A 21011-nucleotide genomic window follows, 5' to 3' on the forward strand; every position below is an offset into this window, starting at 1 on the left:
AAAGATGGAAAAAAAGATGGGTATCTATAAATAGCTAAACCTGAAATAGGTTACTGAGGGAGGAAAAAAAATCATGATGCTTCAGAAACACTGAAAAGCTGAGGATTTCTTGTCCTTCCATAATCCCTGTTTGCACAAGATGTATTATATTTCTTATATTCTCTGTTACTTGGGCTTCTTGCAAGACTTTCAGTACATTGAGAACCTGGTTTTGAATCAATTTCAACTTAATTAGAAGAAACGGGTTGTTGTTAGTGTTCACATTCCATGATGTTGGTGGAAAACTTCCTCCTAATACAAGCAGGCTTTCAACTGGTCCAGATGAAAAAGTGGCTTGTCAACAATTTCTGAAATAGTAGGTGTGCTGAAATAGAAAGGAGAACAATCATGAGGGATTGTTCATAAGAACTGTGAAGAGAAGTGAATACAGAGAAAAAAAACCTTTGGGTTTGATTTTATCAAACAGTGAAATTAGTGTATGATTTTTATGATAATCATCTCTTATTAGGTATCAAAGTATAAGAGCTAAATGGCTTTTTTGAGTAGTATCTTTAGATTCTTAGATATGTCAGGGAAACTACTGTTGCAAATCAAAAGCCCACAACCTACAAATGAAAATAAAAAATACTGAAAAGATATCTACATGAAAAAGCTTTGGTTCTGTGGAGAGCTAGCAGAGGAAATGAGTGGAACAGATTATTTCTTCCAACCTTCTTCCGTATCCCAGGCTAGAAGGCTTTACAGGATCAGCCAAATTATTTCACTAGTTTATCATCACCCCCTGTTCTGATACCAAACTTAATTTCCATACCAACAGGAGTTTACTGGTCTGATACAACATTGTCACAGCTACCTATCTTTCCCCCACCCCTGCCCTTCTTGCTTGCATTTCTTCTTCCTCTGTGGTTTTTATGTTCCAGTAAGAAACTAAATTATTGAGAGTTTTTCAATATAAAACTTTAGTGGTAATTGGCTAATATTAGCCTGGAGACACCTATCCAGTTTATCGCAAAATACAAGCTGTTTTCATGTTTCCTAACTAATACTTATCCTGGAGTATTAGAATTTACTCACCCAGCAGTGAACATAACATTAGGATTAAGAGAAAGCCATACCTTAGCCAGAATACATTATTAACTATTGTTCCCTTTCTGCATCACTTTTATTCCTAAACTCACAGGTTTTCCTGGATTCAGCAACAAACAAAACTTTCTCCATCAGGCCTGTAACCTGCCTCCAGGCAAAGCTCTTAAGTCCTTACCTGTGAGAGGTCTGAACATGAGTGCTTGACATCTGCTGACCTTTTCAGTATACTTTATAGTCAGCAAGTACAGGCCTGGGTCTTCCAGAACTTGATCCAGTCTCAGCTGTTTTTCTCAGTTCCTGTAAAATAAGAATAATGTGATTGCTTATGACATAGGTGTCTGATGTACAATACATTATCGTTTGTGATTTGGTACTGCGTGATAGTATTGAGTACTTGTGAACAAATTAGTAATTCAGGTACTCAGGAAATAGTTCGAGTGGCGTGTAGTAAATTAAGTATGAATGTTTGACATAAATGCAGGGATAACGTGAGAACTTGAATACCTGCTTGTTCCATGAATATAATCACTGCTCTGTATAGACTGAATTATGCGTCATGGGGGGTAGTTAATGTGATTTGGGAATGTAAGTTAATGCATATGCCTTTGAACTGAATCAAGAGCTCATTACAATAGGCCTTAATTTTTCATTTTGTGATCTTTTAAGAGATGATTTTGCCACTTTACATATTCTTTTAAGTGTAATTTTAGCTCATATGTTATATATTACAGCTAGTATTGATCTGGATAAATAGAGGTAGATTAGGTAAAGGGATTTTGAGAATTACAGATTTTAAATAAAACTTTTAAAAGACCATTTTTTTCTCTTGGGAAAATTAATAAAGTTGCATAATTGAAATGAAGTCTTTATTAAGATACATAACAGTATGATAAAATATGGCTGTAATGTTAATTGAGCTGCACTCGAAGAAGATGGGCTTAGGTTGACAAAGGTCTGGGCAAAAATGATTGTATTCTGAGTTATGTGAAGTCTACTCAATATGAAAGGAAAGTTCTATGTCATCTTGAAGCATTGTGGCCTGAAGCATAGTGAGACTTTAATTTTACTTGGGCAGAAGGTAAAAGGGGAAATGGAAGTACCTGTGTTCAGCTCTATAGAATGCCTGCTGCACTTCAGTGCAGTGCTTTTATAAGTATTAACAGTATCATCCTGTGATGAAAGAAAATCTGGGCATATTTTCAGACATTAGAATGGCTTAGTGTAGGAAAAAAGATACCATTGGCTTTTTGTCTTTGGTTTTTCTTAGTTCCCCTCCCCCCGCCTTTTTTTTTTTTTTTTTTTTCGGAACAACTTTAATTTGTGTTGCTTGGGTTTTTTTATACCTTCAAAGATTTGCTCCTGTTGACATTGGGAAGAGCCACAAAACTACAATGATTTACTACTAATAAACATGACCTACTACAAATTCTCCATAACAGTACAAGAACAATGCAGTAAAAGAAAAGAGAATAAATTTGAGCTGGTTTCTTTTAAAACATGAGTATAAATTTATATTTATGAGATTTGTCTACTCTGGAGGTCCCACTGCTGACCCCTTCAGTTGTCCAAGGTCAAATACTGGACCATTATTAAAGCTCTTGGAAGAACAAAGTCTGGGTTTCTAAAGAGGACAGAAGGACAGAAGACTGCTTGTGTATTCCTCCACCCAACACCCTGAACTTAGAGCTGCAGTCATCTGATGATGTCAACTAAGCACAGTCATAATATTGTTGCTTGCATTATATTTTTCTAGTTGCTTTCCATTCCTGTGTCAGGTATCATAAATTATGTGATGTACACCTTTTCCTTTGAGGAGGCTGTATCAGTCTATTAGATCACAGGATTAGAAGCTTTTCCTTACTAGGTTGCCTAGACGTAATTTGCTAATGGTTTTATGAAAAACTACTTGCTGTCACTGTTTCCTCGTATATCTAATTAATAGGGAATGATTGTGTCACTACTTCTGATGTAATTTCATAACTAAGGTAGTCAATAACTGGAATGTATTCAGGCCAATTGTTTGCCTTCAGGGGTATAACTGCACAGATGCCCAACTTCATTTCTTAACAAGGATTTTCATGGTTAGGTTTTCGTAAGTTCAGATCTCTGAACAGGTTTTCCTACTCTTGGTGTGACTATTATGCTACTAATAATTAATTTTCTGTGGCCAGTGGCTTAGGAAGAATGATTACTGAGAGAATACTAGATCTATTTTTTAATGTCTTTTAAAAAATTCTTTATTCTACATACCTTTTGTTTATCTTTTCTTATCTGCCATCTTGCTCTATCCTGTCATGGTGGGAAAGTTGTCCTGTAATTTTTGCTAACAAAGTAGAAGGAAGAGAAGAAGAATGGTTCATGCAAAAGGGAAATCACTGCCTTTATTAAGTAAGAACTATTGATAATCAAAGGGATAAACCAAGGCAGGCATAAAAAGTGTGTTATCAGAAGAGTACTGCCTTTTTGATAACTTTGTTCATCATCTTTGACTTCTGTTCTCCTGTGCCTGTTCTGAGGATCTTGATAAGCTTTTCTGTCCTTTTTTGGTGTTTATTGTGATTTACATCAGTTTCAGCCTTTCTTTGAGGGGCAAAGCCTGGTTGGTGTGAACAGCATGTATTTTTCTGTTACTTTAATATATTGTTGTGGAGGATAACTTACATATGTTTGACACCTTCCAAGTGCATTGCAGAATAACATTTAGCAATATTGAAAATATGTTAGTATTCTAAATGCTCTTTCTTCCATCTGGGAATCATTGAAGGGATTATCAGCAGTCATCATCATTATATACATCACTATTTGTGTAACAGTTTCATAACACTTCAGTATGGTGTAAAAATTTTCTGAAACATTTATTTTTGACAATTGATTTTTGATGACTTTTAGTATTGTTGCAGGTGTATTTATGGCTTTTTTTTTTGTTTGATATTTGTAACGCAGTTTGTTTTACATGGCATGGGAGAACATTGCACCCCCGTAGTGATGAATGTGTACTTGAAATGCCTGTACATTTTGGTGAATCGTATTTTCTGCATTTTTGCTTTTTACTATCCAGTTAAGGAAGTGGGAAAAAAAGCTCAGAACTGGTTTCTCTGTTTCACCTGAGTTGTGTGTCCTTAAGTAAACGGTATTTGACAGTTTTGATCTCTGCATGGAAGTCTCCCATGTGGAATGAGAAAGGGAGATTACATGGAATCCACCATGTAGCACAGGAAAGCAGCAAGGTATTAGGACACTTTCCATGTAAACGCTTTCTGCCTGAATTTATATAGGCTCAGTGAATCATTTGTAACTTTAACTGGTAGTTGTATGACATGTCTGGCACTGAATGAATGAAAAGCCAGTTCTTGAGGACTTTGGTAGATGAATGGGAATGGAAGGAGTGGAAGGCAGCTCATCTGTCACAGAGATGTTTCCATTTTTAGAGAAAGTGGGGTTAACTTTAGAGCATGAATCTCACATATGGGGCACTTCCTACTTGCTTGTCAAATGAAAATGTCTGTAGCACTCAGTCACTGTTCATAGTTAAAGAAAAACAAAGTTAAACAGAAACATGTCACTTGTTACTACCAAATTCTTAAGTTTGGTAGTTTTTAGCTAGATAGATCAGCTCTTCTGTCATTAGCAGTACTCATCTGGGAAAATAATTGTACATCCAGATTCCTAATCCGCATGTGCATCTGGATTGAGACTGTGTCGCACATCTAGCCTTGAGTACTTGCTGGTCTCTCTCTCCAGTGGAAACCTGGGTTTGCAGGCTGAATGATGTTTCCTCTGTTCATCACTCAGTCTTAAGGACACTGCTGCTATCAAATTAAGTTTATGCTGTTTATATGGAAATGTAAAGTTGGTTGATTTTTGAGAGTTTTGGTCATACAGATATTAGAAAGGAAAATTTGTGCCTAGTGTGCCATCAGAGCTGTTTTTGAAAGATTTTCTGCTTTGATGGGTGAGTTGTTGATGTGTTAATTTTGAGTTTGTTTAACGTCTTCAAAAAGATGCATAACTACATACGCTCAGAGAAGAATAGTTGAAATTTTGCCATGTTAAAGAAATATCAGCTAACATGAATGTTGCTCTGATCAGAGAATTTCTTTTGTTTTTACCCTGCTTTTGCACCCTTATAATCAGACTGAATTTTCTACACTTTGTTCTCTATTCCTTTATTACATCTCTCCATGATTTTTCAGTACGAGACACATGTTAGCAAAAGATCTCATGTGAATACCTCTCACTTTTTCTAACTTGTCAACTTCCTATATAGCAGATTGCATTGCTCTTGTTTTTTGTGTGTTTTTGGGTGTTTGTCTTGGATCTTCTGCTATCTTCTGTGCACCTAGAAGACAGTGTCTGTTTTCTGGGACTTTGCTGTTTGAAATAGTGGGGAAGAATTTTCAAGAAGAGCTGCTTTAAGATTTTCAAGGCTGTAGCTGAGTCAGGGACTGAAGGAGCTCTACTTTGGTACCTAGAAATGTACCCTTCAAAACACTTATTTGGGAGTGTGTACATTTCACCAGGAAAAACAGTGCTGAAAACTAGTAATTCAGTTGATGTAGGAAGAATCTGTAGTGCTGGTATTTGTGGTTGTGACTACTGTCATGCTAAAGCAAACATGTTATAATCACCAGAGTATTTCCATTTTTCTCCACATTTTTTTTTTTTTTTTTTGCGTGTGTGTGTGTGTGTGTCTATCAAGTTTTCCAGTATCTTAGGTGATGATTAGCAGCTAACTCAAAAAAGGCAAAGGCTGAAAATGGTAGAGAAACACTACATCATGGTAGACAAAGTTGAGGTGGTTGTTAAAGCCTCTTCCAGGATGCCTTCTGCTTGCTCATTTTTGATCTTTTCATACAGGCCCTATTGTGTAAAACACAGAAGCAATTTAAAGCACTTGATCCCTGGGACTATTTGTGTGCTTAAGCTGGATCAGGTGCATAAACATCTATTGGATTTCATCTCTTTTCTCTCTAACAGTTCAGTATCACCACTATGTTGGTGTGACTGTTGTCCACCCTTGCATCAATTTTATCCCCCGCAAGAAAAAGAGATATCTGAGATTTGCTTTAATCTCCAGTTCCTTACTTCTAAACATACAAGGCCATAGCCCTGCACATGAGTTATATTCATTGAACTTTTATGCATATATAAGATGTGTTTTTTCTTGTTTTGGTTATTGACTTGCCCAGGAAACTTGCTTTACATACTAATTTTTGAAAAAAGTTTTGGAGTCAGTGATACATACTATTGAAACAGTACAGAGTTATAAGGGAGTAGGGTTTTTAATGGCATGAAAATTCTTTTCTTTGAAGAAAGACATGCCAAAAAACAGCACTGTAAGACTGATACACTATTTCAAAGGATGCGGTAAACCTAACAGTGGCAATTTGCGTTGTAGTCAGCTTTATCTAAAGGAAAAAAAAAATAGAGTATTAACTATGCTGGTCTTTATCCTCATTATCTTGTGATTGTTTGTCATGCTACCTTTTTCTGGTTGTCTAGAATATTTTAAAAATCCCAAAATTTGGTGGATTACCTGTATATTGTTTAGAAGGCATTTTCCTCTGATGATGCATTTTCTTTCCAGAATATTTTCCTGAAAATCAATTTCTTTTCTTTTATTACCTACATCTCAGTTTCCTTATGCCTTTTAAATATTTGCAACCTGTTACATTTTCTTTTAATTGTTACTTAGCCAATGTATAAACAGCATGCCAATATTGAGCTCTGTGATATTCCTCTATAAATTTGTCCTTACAAAGCTGCTCATGATGCTTCCGCCTTTATTTTACTGACTGCTAATTTGTCTGCTTATTTTTTGTATAGTACCTAAAGGTATATTTCTTGTGAAATTTTGCTGGTATCTAATCAAGCTTATGTATCCTTTCATATGTTGTTTCATGCTACTTCTTTATTTGCCTATACAAAGCAAAATTGTATTCTTTCAATGTATTGCCATAATGTTTATTAAACATATGTACACTCTCTAAATGGCATGTTATCTCTTTCTGTGCATTCAGCAACATTCTTAAAGCATTCTGGCTTGAACTGATGATTTTTTTTCTTTATTCATTTGGTTTCAGTTGTGTGAAAAAGTCTATTTGTTATTTTGAATCTCTTGTTTTGTGGTTTCTAAAAAAATATTTCTTGTGTTATTTTTTCTGCCATTCTGGTGAACTGTTGTGGATTTTTACACAGATTTAGACATCTTATATTTGAAATCGCTGAATGTGTGTATGTGTGTATGGAAAGACTGTTTAGCCATCTCTCAGTTTAAATTTTCGAGTATTTTCTAAACAATACACTCTATTAGTAGGAGTTTATAGTAAAGTATATGAACATAAAGGGATTTTACAGATAAGTAGACCTCAATGACTCAGTATACAGTTTGTTTTTAACATGTCTACTTAGCAATTACATACCAGATAGCTTCAATTAATATAATTTTATTAAAGGAATCATGAGTATAAATATAAATAAAGAATACCCAGAGGAAAGTCAGTTATAATAGACATTGAAATCACTTGCCATTAAACAAAAAGTCCCTGTATTTTTGAATATTTCAAATATGTTTTACCTTTATATCCTTTATATAGTTTTGCATTAAGTGTAGCTTGATTCAAGGTTGTTAATGTGATTTTTTTAGGTAGCAACTCCTAAGACGGAATGGCGTTTGGGAAAAAAAAAAAAAAAAAAAAAAGCATACTGCTAATTTCCTAATCTATTTCTTGGAAATTGTCCTCTGTTTTGGGTCATCCATTCCATTTCATTAGAAGTTTTCATAGCTATCCAGTTGGGATTTTGTAAATAATAACATATTTGTTATGTTATTTTGGAACAACATGTGATTAGTGCATTTTATTTGCACTGAAAACAGACTGTATGCCTTCTTCTCAAATCTTGTCTTACAAACGAGTGCCCTTTACAGTTTTTGAATGCTAAAAAATATAGTGTCCTACAAATATATTTAAAGCAATAGTGCTTAGAAAACAGAAGGAACTTCAGTTGCTTGTTTGCTGCTAGAGAAACATCTTTCAGTAGGTAAATAAACACAACACAAATAAATCTCAGTTAATCTCAGTTATTAAAAAATGGAGATTGGTTGAATGTAAAGATAAAGGTTCTGCCAAGCTCTCGCTTTTAAACACCTGTGAAAAAGCTCTCAACAATATACTGCATAAATTTGGGTTCTGTCACAAGCATGACTTTCAATATTTAATGAGTTCTGCTTCAAATGCTTCCACACAGCAAACAACTTCAGTGTTTATAAGTAGATCTGAAGCTAAGTTTTATAAACTTGTTACCATTTATCACTGGCTGTATTTAAAAAAGCAAAATTGTTTTCAAAATGCAGAAAATTTAAAGCCAAATGTCTCTTAGCGAATAATTTGTAAATCATGCTGCCGTTTTTTCTAGTGAACTTCACAAAGCTTTGGACTGGATTGTTTCTCTTTGTGACCTTAAAATGATTCCTCTTTCAGAATTTGATAGTGTGGAAAGGAGTCTCTGAGCACCAGTTGTACTAGTACCTAGAAATCTTGTAAAGACAGCTTTTTAGACTGTAAGGCAGTCTGGGGCTTGTGAGTGTTCCTCTACTGAAGCTGGTAGTATTCTTCTCTATAACCACCTGAGGCTACAAGGACTGATGAGGCCACACCTCAAGTTCTGTGTTCAGTTCTGAGATCCCCAGTACAAGTGAGAAATGGACATACTGGAAAGAATCCAGGGAAGGGCCACCTCTCCTACAAAGAAAGTCTGAGAGACCTGGGACTATTCAGCCTAGTGAAGAGAAGGTTTGGGAGTTCTTCTCCATGTATACAAAGTAGTAGTGAGACACAAATGATTAGTAAAATCAGGCTTTTTCTAAATGCCTGTGTAAGTTCAGTCAATCAAGTAATTGAGGTATGTAAGTGCTCTCAGATCTAATTCAAGGCAGTTTCAACAAAGACTATGGCAGCGTGTGCTACAGGATAATAAATCAGGAAATAGTGTCATAGCAATATCATGTTCTCATTAAACCTTAGTGGAGTGGCTGTTTTCAAAACTGATGATTATAATATTCTACAGTAGTTAAAATTATACCTGTACTGCTTTGCCTGGGGTTGGGTATTTACATTTTCAAATTTTATACATTTTTTCTGTCACAAAAAAAAAAAAAAAAGAAAAAAAGCCCACAAAAAACAAAGAACAAACAAAAACCCTCCCCCAAAAAAACAAAACAAAACAAACAAACAAAAAACCCCCACTATATTTAAACTGCGAACTGAAGCTTGTCTGCTTGGCTCCAAGAGCTGGATATTCTAAAGAGAAACCGTGCATTGCAAAACTTAAAAATAAATGTCTAAGAAGAAGTTAATGTGATGCCAGAAACAAGTATTTCTAATGTCATAGGACGCACAAGCTGTGGTGTGTGAGAAGTACAGTATTTTCTAGAAAACAAAACAGAACAAAAAAACAACAAGTATATAAATGTATTTATATCTCACACAAATTTATATCTTGCACTCCAGGAACAGAAACAGGTATAATATCAGCAGCTGAGTAGATGGGAAGAAACAGGTATATCAGCAGCTGAGTAGATGGGAAGAATCCCCTCCTTTGACCAACTGGCAGCACTCCTCCTAATGCAGCGCAGGGTGCCGTTAAGCCACCTTTGTGGCAAGGGTTGAGGGTAAGGGTTGTTGTTAATATCAGGATTAACTGCTGGACTGATAGATTTGAGAGTTAAGCAAAAGAGAAGAAAAAAAAAAAAAAAAGAAGAAATAGGATCATTTACCTGATAAATATAGCTGTTTGTATTTTTCTAGCTTAATGTTAAATAATTTCAGACACCATCTCAAAATTCTTAGTCTTTCACCAGTGCTATTGATATCAAGTACCAACCATGCCACATGCCACATTACTTACCAGAATGGCAGTGTTCCTTCTTTCACTCTTGTGGTTTCCTATAGGGGGAGTTTTATTTGTTTATTTGTTTGTTGTTTTTGTTTTGTGGGGTTTTTGTTGTTGTTGTTTGGTTTGGGTTGGGTTTTTTTTGGTGCGTGGCGGGGGGGGAGGGTGGTGTTAGTTTTGTTTGTGTTTTAGGTGTGGGTTTTTTTAAATTATCTGAAGCTCGTAATTTTGGTGAATGATCATTTGATCATTCTTCTGCTCTTTTTGTTTGCAGTAGGAATTCTAACAGTTCTTTAGTGAACTGCTTCACTTCGAGTCTGGCCGTTTGCGGTCAAGGATTCTCTCTTTTATTAGCACTCAAAAGATGGGCCTGGCAGGTTGCAGTGTGTTTGTACAAGATTCCAGCTGTTACAAAGGTTCTTTTATGGTCCCCAGTCATTTGAAACTTGATGCAGATCTGACCTGAAACGGATGGTTCATCTGTGGGTGTAGGCTGCAGAAAATGCGTAGTGTTAATAGCAAAATATAGGTCGTTTGAAAAGGGTGTTTCATGAATACTATCTTACTAGCATTCACTAACTGAATGACCATTAAGAAGAAGTTAAAATATATGTAAAAGACATAGCCTTTCTGGAAGGTCAGATCAGTCTTGTAATGGTGTTGTCAAAATTAGTATAAGATTAAGAGAGGAGAGATATTAAAACATCAAGTAATGAGTCTTCAAGAAAAAACTTATTGGATTTGTTGTATATTAAGTCAATTCTAATGTAACTTTGTCAAAGCAATAGACAAGAAATGTTAAAATAGGGGGACAAAGAATGTATGAAGGCATAGCGTCCTTGTATGAGTTTTGTGCCTTCCTAGGTCACTCTACTGAGGTATTCTTACTAGGCATTGTTTAACAACTTTGCTGAACTATTTAATAAGAACATCAAACAACACAGACCTGAAAATACTTGCCATAGCCATGTTCAGAGGGTGCAACAGAGGAGAAAACTGGTGTTAGGACATATTTACATTTAAGAAATTTGTCCTAACAATATTCAGGAAGCTAGTGAGAGAGGCTTGGTTTGAATTGAATCATTACCCAGTTAAAAATAACCTTTCCAGGTCATGTCATTTTGTTTGCCGCAGTGAAATAAGTTTATTTCAGCAGAATGAAGCTGTTATTAGCTTGGCAGAGTCCACTTGTCAGAATTTTATGGAGCAGAACACCGTTTGGCTTGGAAATTCAATAAATACTGTAATGTGAGAGAAGTTAAACTCCAAGCGCTGAGGGGGCACAGTGTGGGGAATTTGTCACTAATGCATTGTTTGACACTTCTGTTGAGAAAATCTCAGGACATATGAAGAAGCATCATTAAAAATCAGGCAGATATCTCTCTCATGATACATGGTGATGTTAAAATACAGATTGGATATATTTTTTCAATACTGAAGCAGAATAGCAGTATTTTTAAAAGTAAATAAATGCATTTCCCTTCAATTTTTACCTACTTCGTTTCTCTTATACGAATTTCTTCTAACATTTGGATTAGTAGTAGTGGCTTAAAATGGTTGGAGGAAATCTACAATTAAATGTAATCCAACTATTATTGTTTAAATCAGCATGGGAAAATTTGGTCTGTGCTGTGTATTTGTCTGAGATGTGGGAGGCTGGTGTTCTGTCTCCAGTGGGAGAGAAGTAGGCAAACTAATTGCTCTCCCTGCAAGGTGAAACTATGCAATTCAGTCATGTGATAATTTTAGAGGCAGGGATGAGGTAGTCAGCAAAAAATGGTTGGGGTGCCCTCCAGCTATTCAGACTTTCTGCTTGTACTTGGAACACTATCATTTGAAATAACTCTTTAAAGTATTGCCTGTTCAAACAAAAAGATTACCTTTGTGAGTAAGTGATGGAGTAATTTTAGGTTTCCAGTCCTATACAGTAATATTTATAAACAATGAGCTAATTAACCATTGAATATATGGTGGAATATTGATTATATGATGTCATTCTGCTAAGACTGTATGTTTTTATTAAAAAAAATGTACATCTGAAATAGGAGTTACTATCTTGATACTGAAATACTAATTGAAATACTGTGCTTTGTTCTACGTAGAAATCAGGTGGACTTATTTTTCTAATTCTTCCAACTGTTAAAATCTTGTAATTTCCAGAAGGTGGAGGATACCCTCGAGGGAGTTAAGTGGTGTACCACAGCAGGAAAAAGTTATTAACATATTCTAAACTGTCTTTTCCTGAACTTTTTCTCAACTGTTCATTCTGTTCGTCATCCAAAAATTGTTCTGTTGATGTATTCATTTCCAGCCACAGTCATACTCTTGTGAGAGTTCAGAGCAAGACCTAAACCTTTTAGACAGTGGAAAATGGTTTCCTTGTGTGCAGGCAAACATGTCCGTATACCTTTAGAATGTCTTAAAATTGATGTGCCAATGATGTATATATACTTCTAGAGCGAGTTAAAATTTATGTTTTCTGTATCATCAGTTCATAACCGTTCTTCAAGTGTAATGTGACTAAATCCAAAGAATATCTAGTGGTTCATTTGATTGAAGCACTACCTTCAATATGATACTTGAATAATGTTGGCACATTTCTTTGCATCACATGAGAAAAAAAAAAAAAAGAAGCGACATTTGAAAAAAATCCAGTGTTTTCATACTTGTTGCCTAATTTTTTATTATATTTTCTTCTTTCTTTACTGTGTGTGTATTTTTTTTCCCCAAAATAGTTCTGCTCTGCATCTTTTTACAGTCTGAATAGAATTATCTTGCTTTCACTACTCTTACTTGTCTCATTCAGTAATATGTGCATTGTGGTGGATATATCTATATGTACTATTCCGATGACTATCCTGAGGATGGTAGTAACTGGGTGTGGAAATCTAGTCCCAAAGAAGTGTTAGAACATGGTCTCTGAACTTTATTTTGCTTAGGGTAGGATACTTCCCTCTCATTGGGAAGTAAGCGTTCTCACATTTATCTTGGAAATAAGAGTGTGCCTTGAAGTAACTTATTCATGTAATCATACTTGAGAGCTCCAGTTGTCTTAAAACTTGTGTCTGAATGTTGAGACTGGTGATTCATACTTTTTAATTGCAGTTCTTTATTTTAATAAAATAGTTTAGCAAAAGGCTTTCTACATACTCAAAACCTCTAAAAATTTTGTGACATTATTTTTGTAAAATAAAAAGCAAACACCTTAATGTCAAAATTCATTGCATTTGGTTAGTGGCTAGAACTGTAGTTGGACACAGAAGAGATCATTCACAAATTAGTAATTCCCAGAGGGCTTTCTAGCTGGGCAAGATTTGTATATTTATGGTGTATGGACATGGCTTACCAAAAGAATCTGTTCTGTAATATCCTGAAGCAGCAATAAACAAACATACCAGAATAACTGACACAGTTTACTGGCATTTCACAGTTTATATGCTGTCACATCTATATTAGCTTCTGGCAGCTGTGCATGCTGGTGACTTAAGATACTTAATTTTTATTTTCTGTTCATTTGCTTAGTGCTCTTATCATTTTCTTGAAGTTTTGTGGGTTTTTTTTGATCAATACTAAAATTAGAATTTTTAAATTATAGTTTTCAAAGTCATATTACTTCAGGAGATTTTAATGATTAAAGTTAACCAGACAGAGGTTTTATAAAGAAAACATGAATTGTATACACCACAGATATTATACTTATAATAGATCCAAAGGGCAGCCAAAGGCTTACATTTTGAATTACTTGATTCCTTGGCTTCAAATGCTACAGTTTATAAAAGAAAGAGAAGTATATTTCAGCTCTGAGGGGATTAAAAAAAAAATTTCTTGGTATCCTAATCACCTGGGAGAATTATTTGCTGAAATTACCTGGGTATTTCCCAGGCAATATTGAAACTTTTACTCACTATCAATATTATAGTAGATTTATGCTTTCTGAAATAAAATAATATTAAAATTTGATCAAATACAGGTGTTTCCAGTTGTGGTTTGCAATGTTCTCACTAAGCATCCTAGTCTGAGATTTTTTGGCTATGTCTTAAGTGGAGAAAAACATGTTGTGAGTTCTTTTTACATTTATATCTTTTTGCACTAGCAGAGAACTGTTTGGCATGTAGTAATCTGGGGCACCTCTGTTTTGTCTGGAACTGGAACAAAAAATAGCCAGTGATTGCATGTACCCACCCCTAGGTTGGATAAGTTGTTTGCTCAGATGTCTCTGTTATATTGAAAACATGGCCAGTATAATTTTTGCCTCAACCTGTTTGTTTGTTTGTTTGTTTTGTTTGGCTTGTTTGTTTATTTGTTTGTTTGTTTGTTTGTTTTTAAATCTGTAGTTAAATCTGAAATTCAGAGGAAAATTGGTGCATGCAGAAGCATGAGATTGCAAGAGTATCCAGGGCACTCAGACTGATACAATCCAAATACAGGGTGGGCTTGGCTATGTCAGAGTGCTGTTTTTTTCTCAACATGGTTAACTGTAAACCAAGAAATACAGAGCAAAGCCCGAGGCCCATCCATGAGGGATAGATGGTAATAGTGCTTGTAGGTGCTTCTTCACAAGGAAATTTAACTGAATATGTGTTGCGAGCAATAAAATAGTTTTGAGTCAGGGAATTTAATAGAATTTAGTTAATTGCCAATTGATGTACCATAGACTCCAGTATTGAGCAATAAAGATACGCAATAAAGAAAACACTTAGACAAATGCACCTCAGCTCCTATCCAGACACCTCTCTCACACCCCCCTTTTTTGTCTGCTAGTCCCCTCTCTGCACATTACAGCCCATCCTTTGGCAGGGTCACAGGTGGCACAGGAGGTTTGGGTCACTGCCCAACATTTTTTTCTAGTTTTGTCCCTCCTTGTTTTTTGCTCATCTGCTCTAGTGTAAGCTCCTTCATGGGCTGCTGTCCCCTCAAAGGTGTACCTTCCTTCTGTGCCTGTCCCAGGATATTTTAGCTACAGCCTTGTTCAATCATCTCATTGCTCTAGTCCAGCTCAGGCATCACCTCTTGTGCCCCCTTTTTCTCCAGCGAACCTCCTGCTCTGGTCTCCTCCTCTGCTGCAGTGTCATGTCTGCTCAAGCTTGAGCTGTTCCTCTTCTGTGTGTCTTTTTTCCCTGGTAGTTACTGCCCTTTCTTGAATACACTTTTGCAGCGGCACCGCAAGCTCCTCTGGTTGGCTTCGTTTTGGCACAGGGCGGGTTGGTTTTGTGCATGTTGGAGCTGGCTGGATCTGTCTGTGACTATCACAGGGCACTGTCTGCCTTCCTCTGTCAGAGTGGCTCAGCCATGCCCAGTGCAGCATCAGGCCTGCACTCCGTTCCCACTTAGGAATGTGAGGACATCTTGTCATCCATCGTGGCTGGTGTTTGTTGAGTGTTATACTCTCTTCAGCAGAGAGCTAATTTCATCTTGTTGAAAAGGAAGAGACATAAACTAGAAAAACGCTGTCATGAATGCTGTGTACATATAATAACAATGGCTCAGGAGTTGTGGTTTTCATTTTGTGTGGGTGAAAAGCAGTGCCTTACTTGCTTGTCACTTGTGATCCCAAAGGAAAGGAAGGTTACAATAATAGTGTCTTTAAGTTTATTTTCTGAAGGCTAGGATGGGCTCATCTTGCTTTGGAAATCACTGCCGTCTTTTGTTCCCCAAACGGCAATATTTCCAGTATTACTGCAGAGGATGAGATCTTACAGTTTTATTTCTTCAGCCCTCAGTATCTTTTCTTTTTCTCAGATGGTTGCCAAGTGTAGAAGTCCATCCCACTGTAGCAGTAGTTAGAAGGAATATAGAGAATATGGATGTTAACCTTTCTTTGAAGTGAACACAGTAATAAAAACAGTGCTGTGAATGGGCACTGCACAGTGGGAAGGATGTTGAAGCATTTCCACATGGTTCATTGTGGCAACCTTCTTTGTATGGGCTGAAGCAGAGATATTCCTTGCAAACTAGCCTCTCTTGCTGGGGCTATGGAATATTAAACAATTGAAAATATGGTAGAGAGTCCTGATGTGTTCTGGAATGACTTATGCTGACCCATGCCAACATTGTATCAGGTAATGAGCAACCAGGAATTTAGATGTTTTGAACACTCATTATCAGCCACATACAACAGGAAAACCTCTGACATAATTGATAGTGAAATATAAGCTCTTCAGAAAAGATAGGCAGGGTAGGAGAGGTGGCTTTGTATGTTAGAGAGTCACTTGACTCTGTTAAACTTGAGGTCAGCAGTGACAAGGTTGAGTGCCTGTGGACCAGAATCAGAGGGAAGTCCAACAAGGCTGACATCCTCGTGGGTGTCTGTTATAGACCGCCCAACCAGGATGATGAAGGAGATGAATTATTCTACAAGCAGCTGGCAGATGTCTCAAAATCGACGGCCCTTGTTCTTGTGGGTGACTTTAACCTGCCGGATATCTGCTGGGAGCTCAATACTGCACAGAAGAGGCAGTCTAGGAAGTTCCTAGAGTGTATAGAGGACAATTTCCTTCATCAGCTGGTAAATGAGCCTACCAGAGGCAAGACCCCGCTAGACCTACTGTTTACAAACAGAGAAGGGCTGGTGGGAGATGTAGTGGTTGGAGGCCGCCTGGGGCATAGTGACCATGAAATAATAGAATTCTCAATACTCAGAGATGCAAGGAAAACCATTAACAAAACCTCTACACTGGACTTCCGGAGGGCAGATTTTTGCCTATTCAGAAGTCTAGTTCAGAGCATTCCCTGGGAAACAATGCTTAAAAACAAGGGGGCCCAGGAGGGTTGGACATGCTTCAAGCAGGAGGTTTTGAGTGCACAGGAACAGGCTATACCAGTGTGCCGAAAGGCTAGCCGGCGGGGAAGACAACCGGCTTGGCTAAACAGGGAGATTCTGAAGGAAATCAGAAATAAAAAGAGACTTTACTGACTGTGGAAAAAAGGGCTGGCTACTTATGAAGAATTTATGGAAATAGCTAGATCATGCAGAAAAAAAATCAGGGAAACAAAAGTGCAATTTGAAGTTAATTTGGCCAATTCTGTCAGGGATAATAAAAAGTCCTTCAAATATGTTAACAACAAAAGGAGGGGCAAGGAAAATCTCCATTCTCTGTTGGACTCTGAGGGAAATATAGTTAACAAAGATGAGGAGAAAGCTGAGGTACTTAATACCTACTTTGCCTCAGTTTTTACCAGTAAGACAGGTGGCCCTCAGGACAACTCATGTCTGGAGGTGGTTGACAGAGATAGGAACCCAAATAGGGCCCTTGTATTCCAGGAGGAAATAGTTGGTGATTTACTGAGCCATCTGGATCCTCACAAGTCAATGGGACCAGATGGGATCCATCCTAGGGTGATGAGGGAGCTAGCAGAAGAACTTGCCAAGCCTCTCTCCATCATCTTCCAACAGTCCTGGCTCACTGGGGAGGTCCCATATGATTGGAAATTGGCCAATGTTACCCCAGTCCACAAAAAGGGCTGCAAAGCTGACCCTGGCAACTACAGGCCTGTCAGCCTGACCTCAGTGCCTGGCAGGGTTATGGAGCAGATCATCCTGCATGGAATCACACAGCACCTTCAGGATGGACAAGGGATCAGACCCAGCCAGCATGGGTTTAGGAGAGGCAGGTCCTGTCTGACCAACCTGATCTCCTTTTATGATCAGGTAACTCACCTGGTGGATGAGGGGAAAGCTGTGGATGTGGTCTATCTGGACTTCAGCAAGGCCTTTGACACTGTCTCCCATAATATACTCCTGCAAAAGCTGGTAGCCCATGGCTTGGACAAGTGTACTCTACGCTGGGTTAAGAACTGGCTGGAGGGCCGGGCCCAGAGAGTGCTGGTGAATGGGGCTGCATCTAGCTGGCGGCCAGTCACTAGTGGTGTTCCCCAGGGGTCGGTGTTGGGTCCAGTCCTATTTAACATCTTTATTGACGATTTAGATGAAGGGATTGAGACCATCATCAGCAAATTTGCTGATGACACCAAGTTGGGAGGGAGTGTCGACCTGCTGGAAGGCAGGAGGGCTTTGCAGAGGGATCTGGACAGACTGGAAAAATGGGCTGATTCCAATGGGATGAAGTTCAATAAGGCCAAGTGCCGGGTGCTGCACTTTGGTCACAACAACCCCCTGCAGCGCTACAGGCTGGGCGCAGAGTGGCTGGAGAGCAGTCAGACAGAAAGGGACCTGGGGGTACTAATTGACAGGAAGCTCAACATGAGCCATCAGTGTGCCCAGGTGGCCAAGAAGGCCAATGGTATCCTGTCCTGTATCAAAAATAGCGTGGTCAGCAGGACAAGAGAAGTGATCCTTCCCCTGTACTCTGCATTGGTGAGGCCACACCTGGAGTATTGTGTTCAGTTCTGGGCCCCTCAGTTCAGGAAAGACATTGAAGTGCTGGAGCGAGTCCAGAGAAGAGCAACAAGACTGGTGAAGGGACTTGAGCATAAGACCTATGGGGAGAGGCTGAGGGAGCTGGGGTTGTTTAGTCTAGAGAAGAGGAGGCTTAGAGGTGACCTCATCACTCTCTATAACTACCTGAAGGGAAGTTCTAGCCAGGTGGGGATTGGTCTCTTCTCCCAGGCAGTTAGCAATAGGACAAGGGGGCATGGGCTTAAACTCTGCCAGGGGAAATTTAGGCTGGATATTAGAAAGAAATTCTTTACAGAGAGAGTGGTCAGGCATTGGAATGGCCTGCCCAGGGAGGTGGTGGACTCGCCGTCCCTGGAGGTTTTTAAACTGAGATTGGACATGGCACTTAGTGCCATGATCTAATAAACGGACTAGAGTTGGACCAAGGGTTGGACTCGATGATCTCTGAGGTCTTTTCCAACCCAGTCGATTCTGTGATTCTGTGATTTCAGGTATTTTAACAATTGCTCTTTGAATTTGAATTCCTGACATTTGTGCTATTCTGTTGCATGAACTGACACCACTGTTGCTTTATGCATTCAGCACTGTGCCCTTGCTCTAAGTGGATGTCTAACTGAAGAAAGCACAGTTCACATTTTTCAACCCAATAACTTACTTAAATAATTAAGAGAAACAACTACGCCTCTGAATAACATGTTTTTTTAAGAACTAATTACTTTGATATCTGTTTCCTGAGGCCTCCTTTCTTAAAACTTTTCATCCACAGTTGAGGAAGGAAGAACTCTTGCTTAAATCCCGCCAACTCAATCATATCACGTCACTGAAGTTTCAGATTAACACTGTTCTTAGTTAGTCGTTAAAGCATAGCATAACATGCATAATCAAACCTTTACGAATCAGTTTATATACTTATATTTTACAAGGGTTGTAGATATATGTTATGTGTCCATATATATACCTAGAAGTGTATATAGATTTATGGATGCCAGGTGAGTTGTGACATAGTTGATTGTCCATAATGTTTTGGGTTTTTTTCCAAACTGCCTTCAGAAGATTCAACAAAAGGATTTGTAGATTCTCATGATTCTTGGGACCACAAGACATTGTTAGAGTGGTTTGGAAATGCTCTCCCTAGCCAGAAGAACCAGTTGTTTGAAGTTAGAGGTAAAACAAGTAAGAGTGAATCCTTCTCTTTAGACAGAAGATGCTCTTTTTTACTGACTCTAAATAAGAGGTTTTTCTTACAGTTCATGGCAGAAATCTCACCTTAAAGTAAATCCTGTGACCTAGCAAAAATTAACCACCTTTCTGTCTATCAGCAGCATACTGCTTATCACTGCAAACTCCGTATGCAAACTTTTGCTTTACATCTCTGAAGAGGCAATATTTTGCTGTGTCCCTCATGTTTTGCTACTACTAGATTCAATGTAGGTTTAATGAAGGCATATTCTGAATGCAGGATTATAAAATTTTACATGGATTGTGAAGAAAAATCACACCATTGCATTGGTGAGGGCAAGCACTTTTGGTCTTTGTATTATGTCAGTACATGCTTAGATATAAATGCCAAAAAGATTTCTAAACCTGATCACAATAGAAATAAGGATGAGAAGTGCGAACTTCAGGGGGTGAAACATGCAGATTTGAAAACATACATGAAAAACACACATGGTTTTAAAACATGACAGCATACAGAAAAAAAATATGATTTTAGAAACCTGTTGGATGGTAGTAGCATTAAATCACATTAAAATAAAGAAGCGTATCATATTTTGAAAAGGACGACTAAGTTCCATGATTGAAAATCTGCTATAAAGTTTTTGTCATATTTTGTTCTCTGAAAGATTTATTGGCTGCTGCAAAATAAAAAAAAATGTGTTTAAGAATGAAGCCTGCGATTTGTAAAATATATGCCTGTTATAATGTGTTTGTGGGTTGTCCTTTTAAACCATTAATGTATATACAAAATATTCCTTTAGTTTCACAACGATTAGACGGCTACAGTGTTGCTATGGGAACAAAATGTTTCGACACTCATTTTACTGTGTAACACCAATACTTTTGCTTAAATGAATGGGAATACTCTTGCTCTTAAATTTCAGCAGGTGATGTGTTAGATTGTGGCTGAAATAATTCAGCTGTTTTGCAGTCAAAGATAGCTTTCATTGACTTTGAATGATACTCAGATTTTACCCCCAAATCCAGGCTATGTGTGTATATGTGTGTTCTCATATATGTAGAATGAGAGGGACAAAGAATATTTAAGAACATTTAAAACTGGGACATAAAATACTGAAATAGTATATGAGGGTTGATTGAAGTTGTGGCTAGCAGTAAGAGCATTAATGAAGGATGCAATACAGTGATGCAGCTATTCTTAAACAGATATTCAATATTACCAGGGTCTGTAGATCATTATTCTTCTTCCTTTACAAATTACATAAACTACATCGTAGAAGATTAAGAAAATACTGTTTCGGAACTAATAGGATTTGTGTTACTGTGTTTGGAATACAACTAAAATAGGGAGAAACAGTGGCCACTTGCACTAATAACTTTTTAAAAGTCTAGGTACCTCATATCTTCCTGAGGACTTTCAACTTTTTATTGCCTAATTAAGACTTGATTGTTACAAGTGTTTACGTGTGTATTGTGTTTGTTCCTTTTATTTTATTTA

General features: G+C 37.5%; 1 protein-coding gene across 1 annotated transcript in view; it reads left to right on the top strand.

Moving 5' to 3' along the window:
* The window catches only part of PTPRD (protein tyrosine phosphatase receptor type D), a 355891-nt gene that overhangs the window by 41292 nt on the left and 293588 nt on the right, over positions 1–21011 (top strand). The gene's annotated exons all lie outside the window — the stretch shown is intronic.

This window comes from Streptopelia decaocto, assembly GCF_964273445.1.
Source record: "Streptopelia decaocto genome assembly, chromosome: Z".
NCBI classification, from domain to species: domain Eukaryota; kingdom Metazoa; phylum Chordata; class Aves; order Columbiformes; family Columbidae; genus Streptopelia; species Streptopelia decaocto.